General features: G+C 38.4%; 1 long non-coding RNA gene across 1 annotated transcript in view; it reads left to right on the top strand.

The window, feature by feature from the left end:
- LOC130453745 (uncharacterized) overlaps positions 1-18,855 on the top strand; it is a 41,073-nt gene that overhangs the window by 7,544 nt on the left and 14,674 nt on the right. The window lies entirely within an intron of this gene.

The following is an 18,855-nucleotide window of genomic DNA, read 5'->3' as shown; positions in this document are numbered from 1 at the left end:
TCATTAAAAATATTTTTATTAAAGCTTACTGTTTGCTAGAAGTTAGCCCAATACTTGCTAAAAATAGCAAAGAGAACCCCTGCCTTCAAGAAACTTCTTTCTAATGTGAGAGACAAGATCTAAAGAGGTGTAGGGGCCAGGAAGAAGCAGTCTGTACCTAAAGTTATAGAGATGACAAGTCAGGCTAGAGGGAAGTAGATTGACATACAACTCCAAGAGCAATGACAGTTGTTTTGACTACAGTCTCAGAACTGTGGGATAGGAGCTGGGGTCGGCAAGGCAGATGGTAAGCTACATGGATAGGTAGAGACCCAGGCCTGAGAAAACCCGGTTTTAAATCTGACCTCAGACACACCCTAGCTGTGGGATCCCAGGCAAGTCACTTAATCCCAATTTCCTAGCCCTTGCCCCTCTTTTCTTAAAATTCACACCAAGACAAAAGGCTAAGGTTAAAGAAGATGCTGGGGATAAGGAGTGAAAATTGAGAGAGGCTTGTTGTTGGGCTGGTTAATAGGTGATGAGTATTTGTCCAGAGTAATTTTGGAAATCACCTGCTAAGTTCTAGAGGGGTTGCAATTTGTATCAATAAGGATTGATGTCATCCAAATGACAGATTCTTATATTTTGGAGTATTATTGGGTCATAGGTTTGGAGCTAGAAGGGACTAGAGGGGTCTTCTAGTACTATCACTTCATTTTACGGATACCTCCAAAATTAAATCACTTTCCCAAAGGTGATAAGGAGAAGAGCTGAGGTTTTAACCAAAATCCTGTGCCACCAAGAATAGTGTAGAAGACACAATCATAAATGGATTCTTGCTTCTGGAAACCCAACTCAAAACACATAGCTCTTGACTGTGGGCCCAAAGGAATATCTTTACAGATAAAGGCTAGCAGCCCACCTCTTCATGCTTAGTCTTTGTTTAATGCAATATGGGCTGAAATTGGGTTAGCTGGGCAACAGTGGACTTCAAGACTTCGAATAAATTGAGAACTTGGATTTGTTGAAAAATGTAGAAAGTAAGAAGAAAGTGAAGCATCCTTCAACTTGTCAGTAAGCAGAAACAGGCTGGAGCATAGCTCAATGATGTAATTGGAGTCAAACAGCAGATGGTGTGATAAAATCCTTGATCTGGACGAATAAGGGTTTAATCTGCAAACACTGACAACAGGCAAGGAAGCTGTCAAAAATCAATGAGAAGGAAAACCAAACTGGACCATCTTTGCTCACTTTTGTTCTCTCTGGTGCCTGGATCCTTTCATTGGATAGGACAAGCTGCTTGAAGCAGGTCAACCATAGTCTCATCTGATCTTTGACTGTCAGATAGCTTCTCAGGGCTTTGGCTATAGCTTTCCTTTTTCCAAGTGGAAAAGAGCAAAAAGTACAGTTGATCCTAGAGATCATAGGAAGCAGACCCTATTACCTTAGGGGAAAGTTTGGCTTGGTTTAGACCAAATCTCCACTGGAATGTCAGAACTTCCAAAGATTCTGTGTCAGAGTAAATAAGGAAGAGGATAGTGACAGTTTACATAAGTTCCAGAACCAATGAATGAAGAACAGACTTAGTAACTCATGAACATAGGATCTAAATCTTTCTTGTTGTAAATTATGTCTGTAAGTGTACATAAAAACAGATGGATGGAAGCAGCAGGATGAGGTGGCCCAATTATAAGGACAATGAGCAGGCCATTTCATCCTCTCTCCTCTCTTTATTGCCATAGTCAATTGCAAGGACTGGGAAATACTGGTGCCTGCTTATGGGACTATTTTAATAAGCTATGGGTCAACTGAATCTTTGGTTTTTATGGAATATGTCTAAGAAATGATATTAGAGAAGAGGGTGCACTTTTCCAGTGAATTTGTCTCTTTTCCCAATCAATGCAGACAACTGATTTTTGTGGCCCTCATTAGTCCTCATTTAGTGTAAAGAGCTATTAAAAGGTCTAGTTTTGTCCAGAAGTAACCTAAGCGGGGAAGGTAGGTGTGCAGCCACTGTATTCCATGCTCAGCAGATTCTATATTACCAAATGAAGGCACAAGACCTGGTTAAGAAAAACACAGGGCCATTCAGGACCTGGCCTGTCACTCCAAACTGAAGCTCTCACAGGATGCAGATTGGGATTCAATCATGGGGGCACTTCTTAATAATGTAATATTCTTTCTGGCTCATTCCCCTACCCAGAGATGCTATTATTTAATTTCCAATTTATTTTTGATTTGCCTCTCCATGTAGCCTTACTGACTATTATTTTTATTGCATTATGATCTGAAAAGGTTGAATTTATTATTTCTGCTTTTCTGCATTTGTTTGCCATGTTTTTAAGCCTAGTACATGGCCAATCTTTGTGAATGTGCCATGTGCTGCTGAAAAGAAGGTGTATTCCTTTTTGTCCCTATTTATTTTTCTCCATATATCTATTAACTCTAATTTTTCTAAGATTTCATTCATATCTCTTACCTCTTTCTTAGTTATTTTTTATTTGATTTATCTAAATTTGATAGTAGTAAGTTCAGGTCTCCCACTAGTATAGTTTTATTATTTATTTCCTCCTTCAACTCCACTAGTTTCTCCTTTAGAAATTTGTATGCTATAATATTTGGTGCATACATGTTGATTACTGATATTTCCTCATTGTCTATACTGCCTTTTATCAAGATCCCCTCCCTTAATAAGCTTCCCTTTCTGCCCCCTCCCTTTTTGTTCCCTTCTTATTTTTTTAGGGTCTGTTAAGTTCCCTCCCTCTTCTCTTTTCCTCCCTTTTTGTACTCCCTGCCCCCTTATGCCTCTTAGTTTTCCCTTCTTACTTTCCCTGTAGAGTAAGATAGAATTCAATATCCCAATGGATCTAGGTGCTCTTCCTTCTCAGAATTGGTTTCACTGAGAGTAAGGTTTAAGTATTATCTATTAGCACTCTCTTCCTCTCCTTCTTATAAGAGTATTCTTCCCTTCTCCTTCCCATGTGTATCTTTGTGTGATAAAGATTATCCTATTTATTTTATTTCTTCAAGTATCTCTTGGTGCCATTTTCAATCCCCCCTCCCTTTTTCTGTTTTTGCATATCATCTTATAGCACTTATTACCCCATCTCTTCCTGTGAATAATTCCTCTAATTAATAAAATAGTGAATATAATTTTTGAGAGTTACAAATAACATTTCCCTCATATACTAATATAAATAATTTGATCTTATTGAAGTCCTTAAAGAAGAACATTTGAATAAAAAATTTCCCTCTTTCCCCTCTCTTTCTTATTTACCTTTTCAAGTTTCTCTTGATCTTTGTATTTGGATATCATGCTTTCCACTTAGTTCTGCCTTTTCTTTACAAATACTTGGAAATCTTCTATTTTGTTGAATGCCCATACTTTCCCCGGAAGTATATAGTCAGTTTTGGTGGATAGGTGATCCTTGGTTGAAAATCCAATTCTCTTGCCTTTCTGAATATCATATTCCAAGCCTTGCGGTCCTCTTGTGTGGAAGCTATCGATCTTGTATAATCCTGATTGGTGCTCCTTGATATCTGAATTGTTTCTTTTGGGCTTCTTGTAAAAATTTCTCCTTAGCTTGGAAGCTCTTGAATTTGGCAATTGCATTCCTGGGAGTTGTCTTTTGAGAATTTAATGTAGAAGGTGTTCTATGAACTCTTTCCATGTCTATTTTGCCCCCTTGTTCAAGAACATCAGGGCAGTTTTCTTGGATAATTTCTTGTAGTATGATGTCAAGATTTCTGTTTATTTCTGGGTTTTAGGTAGACCAATGATTCTCAAATTGTCTCTCCTTCCTCTGTTTTCCTGATCTGTCACCCTGTCGGTGAGATATTTTATGTTTTCTTCTATTTTGTCAGTCTTTTGACTTTACTTCACTAATTCTTGCTGTTTTGCAAGATCATTGGCTTATAGTTGCCTAATTCTGGTCTTTAAGAACTGGTTTTCCTTTTCAGTTTGGTCTATCCTGCTTTTCATGGTTTCCAGTTGTTTCTCCAATTAGGAGTTCTTGTCCTTTAAACTGTTATTTTCGTTTTGAACTATTTCCCACTTTACTTGCCAGAAGGCTTCCATCTTTTTCATAAGCTCCAATTTAAGTTCTTCAAGAGCTTGTGGACAATTTCCATTTTTTGGAAGGGTTTGTTCCCTTTATTTGTATTTCCTCTTCTATTTCATCTGTAGCTTGGGTTTTTCCTCAGTAAAAGTTATCTAGGGTCAACCCCTTCTTCTTATTTTTCTTGGTGTTGGGAAGTTGTTGTTCCTGGGCACTGTTTGCAATTACTGTGGTGGTTTTTCCTTTCCATTCCAGTTAGAAATCTGAGTGAGATGGGCAGGTTCTCTGTGTATGGAGCTAAGGAGAAAGGATTTTGGCTGAGGCCAGCTCTCGAGTCTCTGCAGTTTCTGCTGTTTTCTGCCCCTCTAAGTGGTATCTCCCTGCTGGTGCACACGGTCTGCGCTCTTCAGCCTGCTGGGGCCTCAGGTCTAGCTACTCTCAGGGGTAGGTCCTTGGTGGTCTCAGTCAGCTGCCAAAGATCCAGAGGTGCCTCTCCCTCACTCCAGAGGTGCCCCTTACTCACTCACTGATTCTAGTGCATGCTGGCTCTGACTCTGGCTCTTTAGGTGGGGTAGGGGAGGGAGGATCAGTTCGCTTTTTGATGGAAGATTTTTCATCCCCTTATGGTGTGGAAATGCCCAAATCCCACATACCTTTAATGCTTCACCCTACTGTAGAATCCCTTCATTCATATGAATTTGGGTTTTTTGACTTTTTAAGGTAGTCTGTATTGGTAGGTGGTGAGGAGAGGAGGAGTCCTGTGTCTAGACTGCCGCCATGTTTACCCAGAAGTCCTACTCTTTGGGAATATCAGAACCTGCCTCATTTTAGTTCTTACCTAGAGATATTCAATTCCTCTCCTTCATCCAAAAGGGCTTTGAACATAGTCTTTAATTTGGACAATGATGGACAGAGAAAGCACGACTATCTAAATGTCTTTGGTGAGGGAATAACCATATAGTCCACCTCCAGAAAAGTGTCATTTCTTACCTTCCTTTTCATCCCAGAATTGTGTAGTCTCAGTCAATCAATTAAGCAACAAAAATTAATTATGTGCCAGGCACTGTGGTAGGTGCTAGAGAGATATGCAAAGAATAGTGAAATAATTCTTGCCGTCATGGAACTTATCAGGGCATGAGGGGAGAGCTGGGGAAGATAGTATATCTTTCCCATACATACATAGTGGTAGTCTCTCGGTGATCAAGAATGACTATTGTCTTTGTGCAGTTTCATCTATGGTGTACCCTCATGTGGCTTTGGAGTCCAAAGGTTGAGGCGCAAATTTTCTGGCACATGGGGCATGAGACTCCAGTTGTTATGGGAGGTGAGGTTGTGGCCTGGTGTCAGCGTTCATGTGCAGCGGCAAGACGTTGGCGTCTTTCATCTTCAAAGGTGGTGGCGGCATGGTTAATATGGGTTCGCCAGCTGCTTCTGTCAGAGGCATCGAGTTCTAGTTGCTTTGGTGTAATGCCAGCCCACTTCAAGTTTGACTTTAGCTGATCCTTGAATCTTTTCTTTGGTTGACCTTGTTTCCTGAGTCCAGCTGACAGTTCACTATAGAATACCTGTCTTGGTATTCGCTGTGGGTCCATGCGGATGACATGTCCAGACCATCGTAGCTGGGTTTTGAGGACCATGACTTCGATGCTGGTGGAGTTGGCTCTGTTGAGGACTTCCTGATTGGTGATTCGGTTCTGCCATCGGATCCTCATGATTGACCAGAGGGAGCGTTGGTGGAATTGTTCTAGCTGCTTTATGTGCTTCCAGTACAGTGTCCATGTTTCACAACCGTACAGGAGCGAGCTGAGGACCACTGCGTTGTACACTTTGAGCTTCGTCGCAGTGCTTACACCTCTGTGTTGGAGGTCTTTGCAGCGTAGCCGCCCAAGTGCCTGGCTGGCCTTTTGGATCCTGGCATTAATCTCGTAGTCTAGGAACCCATCATTGGCGATGGTGCTGCCCAGGTACTTGAAAGTGTTGACATTAGAAAGCTGCGTGCCTTCGATTGTAATGCACAGCTGGTTCTTTGGCCTCCCTGGTGCAGGTTGGAACAGCACCTCTGTTTTGCTGAGGCTGATAGTCAGGCCAAACAGTTTTGTTGCGGTGGAGAACTTGTCCACAATGGTTTGGAGATGATTTTCTTGGTGGGCCATGAGAGCACAGTCATCTGCAAAGAGAGCTTCCAGGATGAGTCTCTCTGTTGTCTTTGTTTTTGCAGTCAGGCGGCGAAGGTCAAACAGTGAGCCATCCAGTCAGTATTTGATGTAGACGCCCAGGTCTAGATCCATCACAGCATGTCATAATACTTGGGTGAAAAATAGGTTGAATAGACTTCCTCAGCTGCATTGGATGGCCATGTTGTCTTTTGTGCTCCAACACGCCCTAAGCATTCCACAGTGCTTTGCTGTGTTGCCCTCTCAGCCGTTGAAACTTCTTATTGGTTTCTTCCGTCTGTTCAGCCGAAGCAGTCTTTACATGCTGGGTGAGCAAAACCCTGGTTCACCATGGGTTGATGACCTGATGGCTACCCTCACAAGGTTTGGCCGGCCTGTCGAAGCCGTTGCCCGGGGTGTGGCCGCTGCCACATGCTAGCAGCTACTGGGAGCCACAAGTGAGAGCTGGGTGTCAGGTGGGGGTCAGAGGCTGGAGAGCTGCCCTAGGAGGGCACAACAAGCCCTCCATACCAGAGATACTACCCCTCCCTGAGCACCCCATACACATACTACCCCTCCCTGAGCACCCCATACACCCTAAGTGGTAAGGGCTAGGCAATGAGGGTCAAGTGACTTGCCCAGGGTCACATAGCTGGGAAGTGTCTGAGGCCAGATTTGAACCTAGGACCTCCCGTCTCTAGGCCTAGCTCTCAATCCACTGAGCTACCCAGCTGCCCCCATTCCCATACATACATACATACATACATATATATGAAAAAAATATATATATATACCTTATATATTTATGTATCCCAGATAGGGAAATTTATTCTACTTATGCAGGTAGGCACCTTCACTGTAACTTAAAGTCCTAAAAGAGTTGCCTAGAATACTGTTAAATTTTATTCATTTATGTCTATAGATATATACATATAGACAAATGTTGTTCCCTTGTTTTCAGTCATATCCAACTCCTTGTAACCCCATCTTGGCAAAGATACTGGAGTGGTTTGCCATTTCATTTTACAGATGAGGAAACTGAGGCAAAAAGGATTAAACCACTTTCTCAGTCACATAGCTACTAAGTCTCTGAGGAAGATCAGTCTTTCTAACTCTAAGCCCAACATTCTATCTATTGTGTCACCTAGCTGCTCATTTTATTCTGTCTTAATTCATACAAGTCTTCCAATGTTTCTCTGAGACATTGATTTCATCATTTCCTTTAGTGAAATATGTGAATTATGTTTTATTCATTGTAATCATATGTAATTATTTGTTTAATAATTCCCCAGTTGATGGGCACTCTGGTAGTTTTCAAGTGCTTCACCACTCGAAAAAGAGATGCTATAAATAATTTGGTGAATATGTCTTTCTTTTTTTTTTACTTTCTTCAATCTCTTGGGGTTAAGTTCTAGTAGTGCTATCTCTGGGTCACAGTTTAGTGCTTTTAGATCAATTCCAAGTTGCATTGCACAATGGCAAACCAATTCACAAGTCCAACAAGAGTAGTGTGCTTGTTTTCCTATAACCCTTCAAACAATTATCAGTTTCCAACTTTACCATCTTTGCCTATTTGAAGTGTTTCACATAGAAACAGAATTGCTTTCATTTGCATGCCTCTAATTATTGGTCATATGGAGCATTTTTTCAAATGTTTGTTGATAGGTTGCTTGGATTTCTTCTTCTGAAAAATGTCTGTTCCTATCCTTTCACCATATATGTATCAGGGAATGGCTCATATGTTCCTATAAAACTTGCTGAAAAAAAAAGTTCCCCCTAACTTTAACTATTTTTTTGTTTGTACTAAATCTTTTTAATTTTATATAATAAAAATTATCTACTTTATCTTCTGTGATCATCTTTTTTCCCTTGTTAACTCTTCTCCTGTCTGTAGATCTGGAAGGTAATATCTTCTTTTCCTTCTAAATTGCTTATAATACTAACTTTTCTATATAAGGTGCATATATTTAAATTACATATATATAATACCTTAGATAATAATGTTGGGTGTTTCATACCGATTTTCTGTCAGACTTCTTTCCAGTTTTTCCAACAGATTTTGTTGAATACTAGAACTTATCCCTCTAATTAGATATAATCAAATTCCAAGGTACTGGGTTTATTTGTTTCTATATATTTTGGGCCCAATGTGTTCCTCTGGTCATTTTCTCTATTTTTTAAGTAGTACTAACTTGTTTTGATAACTTCTGTAGTATAGTTTGAGATTTGGTGATGGTAGGTTTCCTTCTTTTCCAATTTTTCCCATGACTCCCCTTGAGATTCTTGACCTTTTGTTCTTCCAGATGAATTTTTTAAATTTTTTTTCTAGCTCTGTAAAACAGCACTTTGGAAGTTTAATTTGTGTGGCACCAAATAAGTAGATTAATTTAGGCATTATTGTCATTTATATTATATTGGCACAGCCTACTCTTGAGCAATTAATATTTCTCTAATTATTTTGGTCTGTCTTTATTTTTATAAAGAGTGTTTTACAGTTGTATTTAATTTCTGTCTGTCTCTCTATATAAACTTCCAAGCTATTTTATACATTATAGTTATTTTTAATGTAATTTTTGTTGTAGTTTAAAAATAGTTTACATAATATTAGAATTCATTGTTCCCTGAATGTTTGATAAAATTCGCTTGTAAATTATTTTGGTTCTGGTGGTCCCCCCACCTTAGGACTTCATTTGTGACTTGTTCAATCTTTAATTTCTTCTGTTAAGCTGAGAATTTTATATTTTTTAGCTACTCATCAATTTTATCAATTATATTAGCATATAATTGGGCAAAATTATTTCTGGCAGTTTCACTAAATTCTTCTTAATTTGTTATGAATTCTCTTTGTCCATTTTTATTATAAACAATTTTTAGTTTGATTTCTTTTTTAATCAGACTGCCTAACATTTTATCTATTTACTACTTTTTAAATAGTCCCTAATTTCAGTGGTCAATTTAATGAGTTTTTAAAACTTTCACTTTATAGAATCTCTTCACTGATTTGCAGAATTTTATGTTGGTGTTTAGGTATAGATTTTCAACATGTTACTTTTCTCATTTTTGTTGATTTTTAAAGCTATTACCCTCATTTATTTATTATTTTTTTCTTTCTCCTTTTTGATGATGGAGATGTTTAGAGAGATAAAATTGCCTTAAGGACTGCTTTAGCAGCATTCCACAATCTTTGATCTTCTGGGACATTGTGGTCATTTTCTTTAACAAAATTATATATTGTTTCTATGTTCTGTTCTTTGACTCTAATTTTGTGTCAATTTCAAAGGCCTTTTATTGAATATAATTTTATTACAGTCAATAAAGGATGTATTTAGTATTTTTCTAGGTCTGAAAGGGGCACATTTAGTTCCCACACTGTTATAGTTTTGCTGTCTATTTTCTTTCTTTAAGTGTCTAGATGCTATGTTTTTTATGTTTATTCATGTATAATACATATGCATGTATGGATACATACACATCAAACTATATAGCATCTTAATCTATATGTGAGTGTATAAAATATTTATAACAATACATATATACACATCTGTCTACATGCTTATATATACACACATATTCCTATTACTATATAAATAATTCATCCTCACTTAATCCCTTCCAACTGATCAAATGCATAAACTTTTCAATATTTCCTATGTCCTTAGCTTCCATTTTAAGATATGGATTCTGTACTAGCATTTTTACCAGTAATGCCTGGAAATCCACAACTACATGGCCTGGTAGATTGAGAGCCAGGTCCAGGGATAGGAGGTCCTGGGTTCAAATATACCCTTATTCATTTCCTAGCTATGTGATCCTGGGCAAGTCACTTAACCCCCATTGCCTAGAACTTCTTGCTCTTCTGCCTTAGAATCAATACAGAGTACTGATTCTAAGATGGAGGGTAAGGATTTCTTTTTTTAAAAGGTACATTTTCTCTTATACCTTCTCTTCATCCATAGGATTATACCCAGTTTTATTGGATAGATCCTTGTTAACTGTAAGTCTTTATCTTTTGCTTTGGGGAATATTGTGGTCTAAGTTTTCCTGTTCTTTGGAGTGGTAGCTGCCAAATCTTGTGTGATCTTGTATGGCTCCTTGATACTTGAACTGTTTGTTCCTGGATAGTTGCAGTATTTTTCTTTGAATTGGAACTTCTGAATTTTGATGTGCATGGGAGTTTTAATTTGGCTTTTTTGGGGGGAGGGGACCAGCACATTCCTTTCTGTTTTTATGTTCCTCTTTGGTTCTAATAGCTCTGGACAGTTTTCATTTGATTTCTTGAAATAAGGTGATTCTTTGGCTTTATGAATTTTTAAGTGTATTAATTGAAAAACGGACAATTTAAGCAACTAGTTGTTTTTTCTCTACAATGCTGTTATGCAAACTGACAGATTCTTCTCCTCCTAATCACCTCCCACCTCTACTATGAAACTGATTTACAATTTTGACAGCCAGTCAAAAAAAACATTTATTAATCTATTAATTTTGTGTCTATAATATTTTAAAAAGGCTAAGAACCTTTAGGTTAGTTGATGTCTGAATTTCCCTCCCACTCAATCCTTTTATCTTTAGGAGAGTCTTGGGTCACTTCCATGTTATGCTAAAGCACCAAATTACAAATGAAAATTTTTAACTAACCAAAACAATTCATTAACTGGAACAGCTAATTCTTAGATCACCATAGTCAGGAGGTTTTAAAAAATGCTTTCGGAAGGATTAGTATGGATTTTTGTTTGTTTGTTTTTGTCTCAGAAGCCTACATCTAGTGATGCCCAGAGAGTGATAAAAGTTCTCTCATTAGTGGGATTCTAAGTGATCTAAATTCTAGTAATGCTTGTCACCAATTGAATAACAATATGTCCAAAAGATTGAGGGCTTAGATAGGTTAAAGATCCCCAACTTTTGATGCTGTTAGCACTAACTCAACTGGTGCCTGGAGCTACAGCTAAAAACTGTTCTAACTTTACTACATTCAATAAGAACACTGGCTGAGCTTGAAGCCAGAGAGGCCTTGAATTCCCAGCATTCTATTTATTGGCTTGGACAAGGTGCTTCAGCAAAGGGAGTCTCAATCTCTTCATCTATATAAATAGGGATAGTATTCATCCTGGATAACACAAAGGGTTATATGGAACATTGAAATGAAATAACATAGGCAAAGTGCTTTTAGTTAGTACATTTCTTAAGTACCTACTCTGTGCTAGATGCTATGTTAAGCTTGGGGGCCCCAAAGAAGGATAAAAGGCAACTCCTGTCCTGGAGGATCTCACAATCTAATGAGAGAGATAACATGAAAAGGAAATTATCAATAAAGAGAAAACACTAGAATTCCGAGAGATTGGGAGAGAATAAATTTTACCCAAGACTTAAAGGAAGCCATGAAGTGACAGTGAGGAAGGAGATCATTCTAGTATAGTGGCCAGCCTAGATCTAAGAGATGAAATGCCTTCTTTGAGAAACAGTAAAGAAGTCAGTGACACTGGATTGAAAAATACATGTGGGGAGTTTGAAGGATAGGGAGCAATATCAGGTATAAAGTGACTGAAAAGGTTGGGTTTTGAACACCAAACAGAAGATTTTGTAGTTGATCCCATCAGTAATTGGGAATCACTGGAGTTTCTTGAGAAGGGGAACAATATAGTTAGAATTAGGCTGGATGAAAATCATTTTGGAGGCTGAATGGAGGATGGATTGGAGTGGAGAGAGACTTCAGGCAGAAGACTTTACCAAGCTATTGAAATAGCTCAGATACAAGATGATAAGAGCCTGAACTAGAACTGTGGTGGTGTCAGAGGAGAGAAGGGGACATTTGTGAGAAATGTGCAAAGATGAAATGGATGTTCTTTGGCCACCTATTGGATATGGGATGAAGGATAAGAAGGAATTGAGAATGACACAAAGGTTACTCACATGGTGGGGAGGGGGGTCATAACAACACATAAACAGAGCTTAAAAAATTTTTTTTTCACTACAGAACTACTAATTTGGAAGAGTTTAGCACAGAGAGTGGAGAGCTTCAGGTCCAGGTCTTATCCTTATAAGTTCTTATTCTTATAAGATAAGTGAATTGGACCAATTTTTGATTGCTAGCTTTTTGTGTGCCAATGTCAGACTAAATTCTCCTATAGACCATGTTCTGCCAGATGCCTAATATGTGATTTCTTATTAAGCATGACATACAACACAATTGAGTGAGAAACCCTATTGGCCCAGGGAGGGAGTCAAGAGATTTATAGTGACCTCTCTGCTCATACCCTGTATTTCTGCATGACCTTGGGCAAGTCTCTTAATCTCTATGTGCCCTGCAAAATGGAAGTAACCTTACTATCATTCTCCCTCTCAAGGAATTTGGAAGCATAAACATTTTAAGTGCTTTGAGTTCCTTTTAGAAAATAATGTGAATTACATTTTGCATTTATTTTTTCTATTATAGCCTTCCACTCCATGCACATGCCCTCTGCCCCAGCAAAGAGATCTTTTCATCATTCCACAAACATACCATGGCTAGTCTTACCTTTATTCAACTGCTCTCTCAATCTACAATGCCCTCCCCCTCTCTGCTTTCTGAAATTCTACCCATCCTTGAAGGCCAAGCTCTAGTCTCATATCTATAAGGTTTCCCCTTTAATCCCTATGGCCTTCAGTGATCACAGGAATGTATGAATGCACACATATATTTTCTGCACATATATATTATATGTATCCATGGTGTTTCCTCCCAATAGGGGGAGACTGCCCCACAATCTCATATCCTCATGGGGGAGACAACAGATATATAAATCAGTGTAATCAAGATAAATATAGGAGAGAAGGTAGCCTTAGAGAGGAAGGCACTAGAAACTGGGGGAACTGGGAAAGGCCTGCAGGAAATGCCACTTATGCTGAATTTTAAAGAAAGACTGTTAAAAAAGGTTGACATTAAGATGTACTGAGGATACTTAAAACTCCCAATAGAACTACCTGATGCTGCAGCAGAGGCTTGGAATAGATGATTTTGGGGGTATACTAATTTTTCTCTAGGCTATGATCCATTTTAAGGGGTGTTGGAGAAAAGGGACAGTGTGCTGACTGATGACAGAGGGCAGAGAGACTGAAATGTCAGTAACACAAACATGACTCTCTGGATCCGTCTTTCTCCAAGTGTGGAAATGTCAAAAGTGGGCTCTGCCATGAGGAACTGAGTAGGTGCTGCTGACACAGATGGAGTCAGCAAGAAGCTTTGGCAGCAAACTCCGAGAACTAGCATCAGCCATCTTTACATTTGTGATGGCTTGAATAGCTGCTGTGGAACTAGCTAAGGGAGTAGTTTCACCCCTATTTTACAATTTCCAGTCGTGAATCTGACTCTCTGGGGAGCTGGTGTGAGCTGAAATTAGGCTTTACTCAACACATTTGTCTCTTTTCTTTTTGGGGAGGTAGCATTAGGCTTGTGTTAGGTTGTGACCTTACTCTCTTTGAGTAAGGGCTTCATATCTAATAGTAAGGAAATCGAGAATTTCTGTAATTTCTGATCCAGTCTGTTTAGCAGCTGAAAAGAAGGAAAACAAATTTCTGAGAGACAGTCTGATGCGATTGTGGTTGGCCAAGATCCTCTGTCTTATGTCTTTTCTCGGTGGCATTGTGAAGGTCAGAAGGTCCCTTCATAGTCTCTTGGTTAAAAGGAGGGGGATTTGATTGATTTTTTTTCAACAACAACCTCAGGAAAGCAAGGGATGGGCCTATTAATCATTGGTAACTTGGAACTAGGGCCACCAGTTCCACTTTTCATTAATTTTTGTTTAAAAAAAAATCTAAAATCAACTATTTTCCCCTGTCACTTTAAGGTACATGAAAGCTGTGGCCATCTAATTAACCAGAATTTTTTACACACTGTGGATATTAGAAGTAATGAAAAAAATGACTAGATTAATGTCACTTTGGACATGTTTACTCTATTAGTGAGAATAAAAGGAAAGTGGGGAAAAAAAAGCAAGTGAAGCTTTAAAATGCTTATTCTCATAGGAACTGACATCAGTGATCCATGGTTGGGGGTAGGAATGGGTAGAGGAGGCGAAAGGATCAATTTCAGTCTTTAGGGAAATAGCATCAGCATTAATCCACTTGGAAATGAGTTATCTTCTCTTCTGCCTCCTTCATCTTAATTGAGTGTTTTGTACATAGATTTAGAGCTAAAAGGGACCTCGGAGGCCATGTAGTCCACACTTCTCATCTTGCAGATGCGATAACTGAGGCCCATGAAGATTGGGCAACTTGCCCAAGATCATAGAGGTAGTAAATGTTAGAAATGAAATTTGAATTCAGGATATCTAACTCTGGAGTCAGGGAACTTCCCACCATATCATACTACCTCCTTAATAACTATTAGTAAGCAATAGTAATAAATCTATTTTAATATAATAATTAGGTGGTATATTAGGAAGTACTTTTATTGAACCTAGACTTTTTGGACACTTGGATTTAAATCCTAGTTCTGAAATTTGTTAGTTGTGAAACTGTGGACAAGTCAATTTAAATGCAGGGTCTCATTTCCTTACCTGTAAAATGGGCATAATAAGACTGGTACTACCCACTTTCCAAGCTGGGAGAAATAACTTTATAAATTTTACAATGAAATATAAATAAGAACCATTATTACAGCTGTAAGTCATTTTATCTCATCTTATCATCATTGCAAACTCAAGATCCTAGCTTCCATTTAAAAATAATGCTTGGTTTTTATGTTACAGTAATTTTTCATCATAGAATTGAACCTTTTATTGTAACAAAAATAATTAAACAAAAACAATCAACATAGTAATTTTACTTGACCACGTCAGCAATACTCTTCCTGAGTTGTCCCTTACCTCTGTGGTTGGAGATGATGGGTATAGCTTATATGTTCTTAAGACTCACAATTGACTTTTTAGACTTTTACCTTCCATATTAAAATTAATACTGTGTATTGGTTCCAAGGCAGAAGAGCAGTAAGGGCTAGGCAATGGGGGTTAAGTGATTTGGGTTACAGTTAGGGTTAGGGTTAGGCATCAGATATTCATATAAATCTACCTAAAATTCCTTTTTTTTAATCACTTTTTTTTTTTTGCTACTCCAAAGAAGTACAGCTATAAATATTTGGGCGAATATTGGACTTTTGTGCCCAGTAGTAGAATCTCAATTTTCATTTAAAGATATAATAATGTAAACATTAAAATATCAGCGAGATTAAAAAACTTGCTCAATGATTACTTCTCCTAGTTTGGAGTAGAGTGTGAAGTCAAATTCATTTCTCTTAATGATTTCTCTTTCTACTACGTCATATCACCTATTTTTCGAGGATGTTATGGAACAACATACTCAGAAACAATAATAATAATATGATCCTTATGTAGACATAAATCATTTAGTGTTTAAGGCTTGCAAAATACTCTCCATACATTGTCCTACTGGACACTTAGGAAGAGTTTGAATTTGGTTTTCTATGTATTTCCTTCAACTGTTGATTTTGCCAAATGTCAGCATTATTCTGAGACAGTTTAAAATGACAAATTATTTCAGCTGGAAGGAAACTTAAGAGACCTTTATATCGCATTCCTCATTTTTAGATTAGGGGACTAGAGCTCTTAAAATCTATAAAAGGTTATATGCATATATCACCCCCATAGTGGCAAAACCAAGACTGGGATCCAAGTCTCCTGTTTCCTAACTTGATGCCCTTTCTATACTGCTTTTCCTTCCTAGCTCTCTGAGACTGGGTCTCTAATGTTAAAGTTGCTGAATGAAGAAATCATTCAATTATTAGTAAATTTCTCATTCCCTAGTCCAGAAAATTCACCAAAGGCTCTATTTTACATACATGGTAGTATGATTCTTCCTGAATAATTCTACCCTCTTTTTTAGGCCAGGCTGCTCACTCAAGACCTAATCACAACAATTTTTATTTCTGGACTTCCACCATTTTTGCTACTGAGGCATTAGAATTTGGATACATGGGGGAAACCTCTGACATGACTTGAGTTAGATTAGTTTTTGAGTTAGTCAGCCTTCTCTTCTTCGGTTCTACCATAGTAGACTTAGAAGTGATCTACCCTTTTCAGGGTTCACTCAGGCAGATGTTCACTGTCAGGAGGAAGTAACCCTATTGGGTATTCTTCTCATCCTGCTGTTCCTGCTAACTGCATCCATCAGCATGGCACATATCTTGCTCCTCCTACTCAAACATTTTTTCTATTTCTCTCCAACCCTGTATTTAAAAATGTTTCCTTTGCATTCCAGCTCAACCTCAATTTTTTTTTATTTGATAAAGGTTGTTTTTTGTGGTAAGATTTTTTTATGTGTTATTTTGCCTTTATCTGCCATAGTAACAAGTTAAGATGAATCTTAACATAGTGGCCCCACACAATCTTGTTCTTCTTGAATTTCTACCCTTGACACAAGGGTTAAAGTATTTTTTACACCCACAGTTCTCATCATGTGGCAATCCATCCCCCTCTTGACTTGCACTGCTTGGATCCAAGCTCCTAATCATTTTCTTGCTGTCCTCAGTTTTATTTTTACTTTGGTATAGCTGGAAATGACATCCTCTCACTTAGTAATGTTTTCTCTGAACATCTCATCAGCCACTTTATTCTTCTCCCTGCCAAATGGAGAATAAACTCAAATTGTTTTGACACTGCTGCTTTTGGATAGCCTTACAGAATCTGAGGTGACTTACTTCAGTTTTCAACAATGTCCTTTCTCAGTGCTTTTATCAACAAAAGATCTCTTCCCCATTCACTCATTTTACTCCACCTGACAGGTGGCCCCACTGGAGTTCTCTCTTCTGTGACTTTTTGTCCCCATGCTTAACATTCCCCACAGTAGACTCAATCTCTTTTGCTTGCTGGTGAGAGCCGGCTTTCCATAAATATCTCTCTTAAGTTCACCTGAAAAGGGTTAGGTAATTTTCCATCTTTTCCATACTTTCCTACAGTTCAACAGCTTGGAAATGGAGGTCTTTGGATGCCACGGGGCTGAGTCCTGGGGACCACCATTGTTTTCCTTTCAAACTCCCTGATATTGAAAAATGGGTAAATCAGCTTGCTAGGAAGGATCCAAACCAAATCCACTACTTGATTTGAGCCTCTGGCTAAAATGGCTTGATGTGGCCCATCAAATAATCGGTTTTTCTCATCTGGTGATGACCGATTCAGAGAGTCTGATTGCTTTAACTAGTTTTATTCTTACCTTTGTCTTCATTGCCTGTCCCCCTGGCACTCTATGAATGATCTGACTAAAGGTCAGATTCAATTCCATCAATCTTTGTTAAGCATTTACTCTATGCAAAACTTTAAGCATTTGCTATATATATTTTTTTGGAAAATACTGAGTTTATTCTGAACGTAGACACTAAACAAATAAATACAATTTGAATTTCCATATATATTATGTATATAGGGAGACTGCACATGTGGAGAGAGCTTCTGTTTGTATCTCCCCATGAAGAAGAGGCTAGGGAGCCTGTTTCTGGGATAGTAGAGGTGACACAAAATGGAATTGCCTTGGAGAGACACTGGAACTGGGATAGACATTCAATAGCTGTTTTTGGTCTGCTATTCACATAGCTAGGAAAAGCATCTGTGATTGGTTTCCTAGCTAGAGAAGGTGTGTGTGTGTGTGTGTGTGTGTGTGTGTGTGTGTGTGTGTGTGTTTGTGTGTGTATGTGTGTGTGTGTATATGTCTGTGTGTTGGTGGGGGTAGTGGCAGCCTTAAAAAATTAGCCACTCAGAAGTCAATTTCTTTGGATGTTCTCTTTTGGTTTTGGTTTTTTACTCAGAATCCAGATGGGCATTGGTCTTTTTGCATTGACAGTTGTTGGAGTTTTTTTTTTTTAACTGGGATTTGGTGCAGAAGATTAATCTGGAGCCTCCAAACTTGGCAGTTTCAGAAGGTCAGGATGTTAAGCCTCTTGGAGTGTTGGAGTCTGAGCTCATTTGGGGTTTTGCAGTCAGCCCTTCACCAATGCCCCAAGAAGCAAGGAGTGACTTTCTGGAGTGAAATTCAGGGCCCAGTCAAGGGGCAAAATTCATCTGGCAGTCATACCAAATCTGGACCTGAGCTTTTGGGGAACAATATGCTATAAAGACTGTGCTAATTATGAGTCCACACTTCCCAAAGACTCAGGTGGTTTAGGGGAATGTTTCCTAGGGTGTGGGGAAAATATTTATACTTTTATTATTGCTATATCTTTGATGTAAGCACCCCTTTCTAAAAACTAAATCCTGTCAAGTATTTAAATAGAACTGGGGTGATACTTAGACCCTGGTGGCAAATTGTGAGGGGAGAATGACTATTGGAAGCTTGAGATGATGGCCCTAGAGAAGAGATTAGAGAAGAGACATGACTCAGGGGCAACTAGGTGGCTCAGTGGATTAAGAGTCAGGCAAAGTCCTTGATTCAAATTTGACCTCAGACACTTCCTAGCTGTGTGACCCTGGACAAGTCACTTAACCCCCATTATCTAGCCCTTTTACCACTCTTCTGCCTTGGAACCAATACACAGTATTTATTTTAAGATGGAAGGTAAGGGTTTTTTAGAAAAAAAATAAAATAGACTCAAGAACATTGCTCTGCTGTTGCTTCTGCCTCTGTTTGTGTATTTTCCATCTTTTAGGTGAAAGATATGGGAGATGGATATGACTTTGTAAGCAATT

Source organism: Monodelphis domestica, chromosome 4 (genome assembly GCF_027887165.1).
Source record: "Monodelphis domestica isolate mMonDom1 chromosome 4, mMonDom1.pri, whole genome shotgun sequence".
NCBI classification, from domain to species: Eukaryota; Metazoa; Chordata; class Mammalia; order Didelphimorphia; family Didelphidae; genus Monodelphis; species Monodelphis domestica.
Note: the sequence above shows the minus strand (reverse complement) of the source record. Positions and strands in the feature narration are given on the sequence as shown.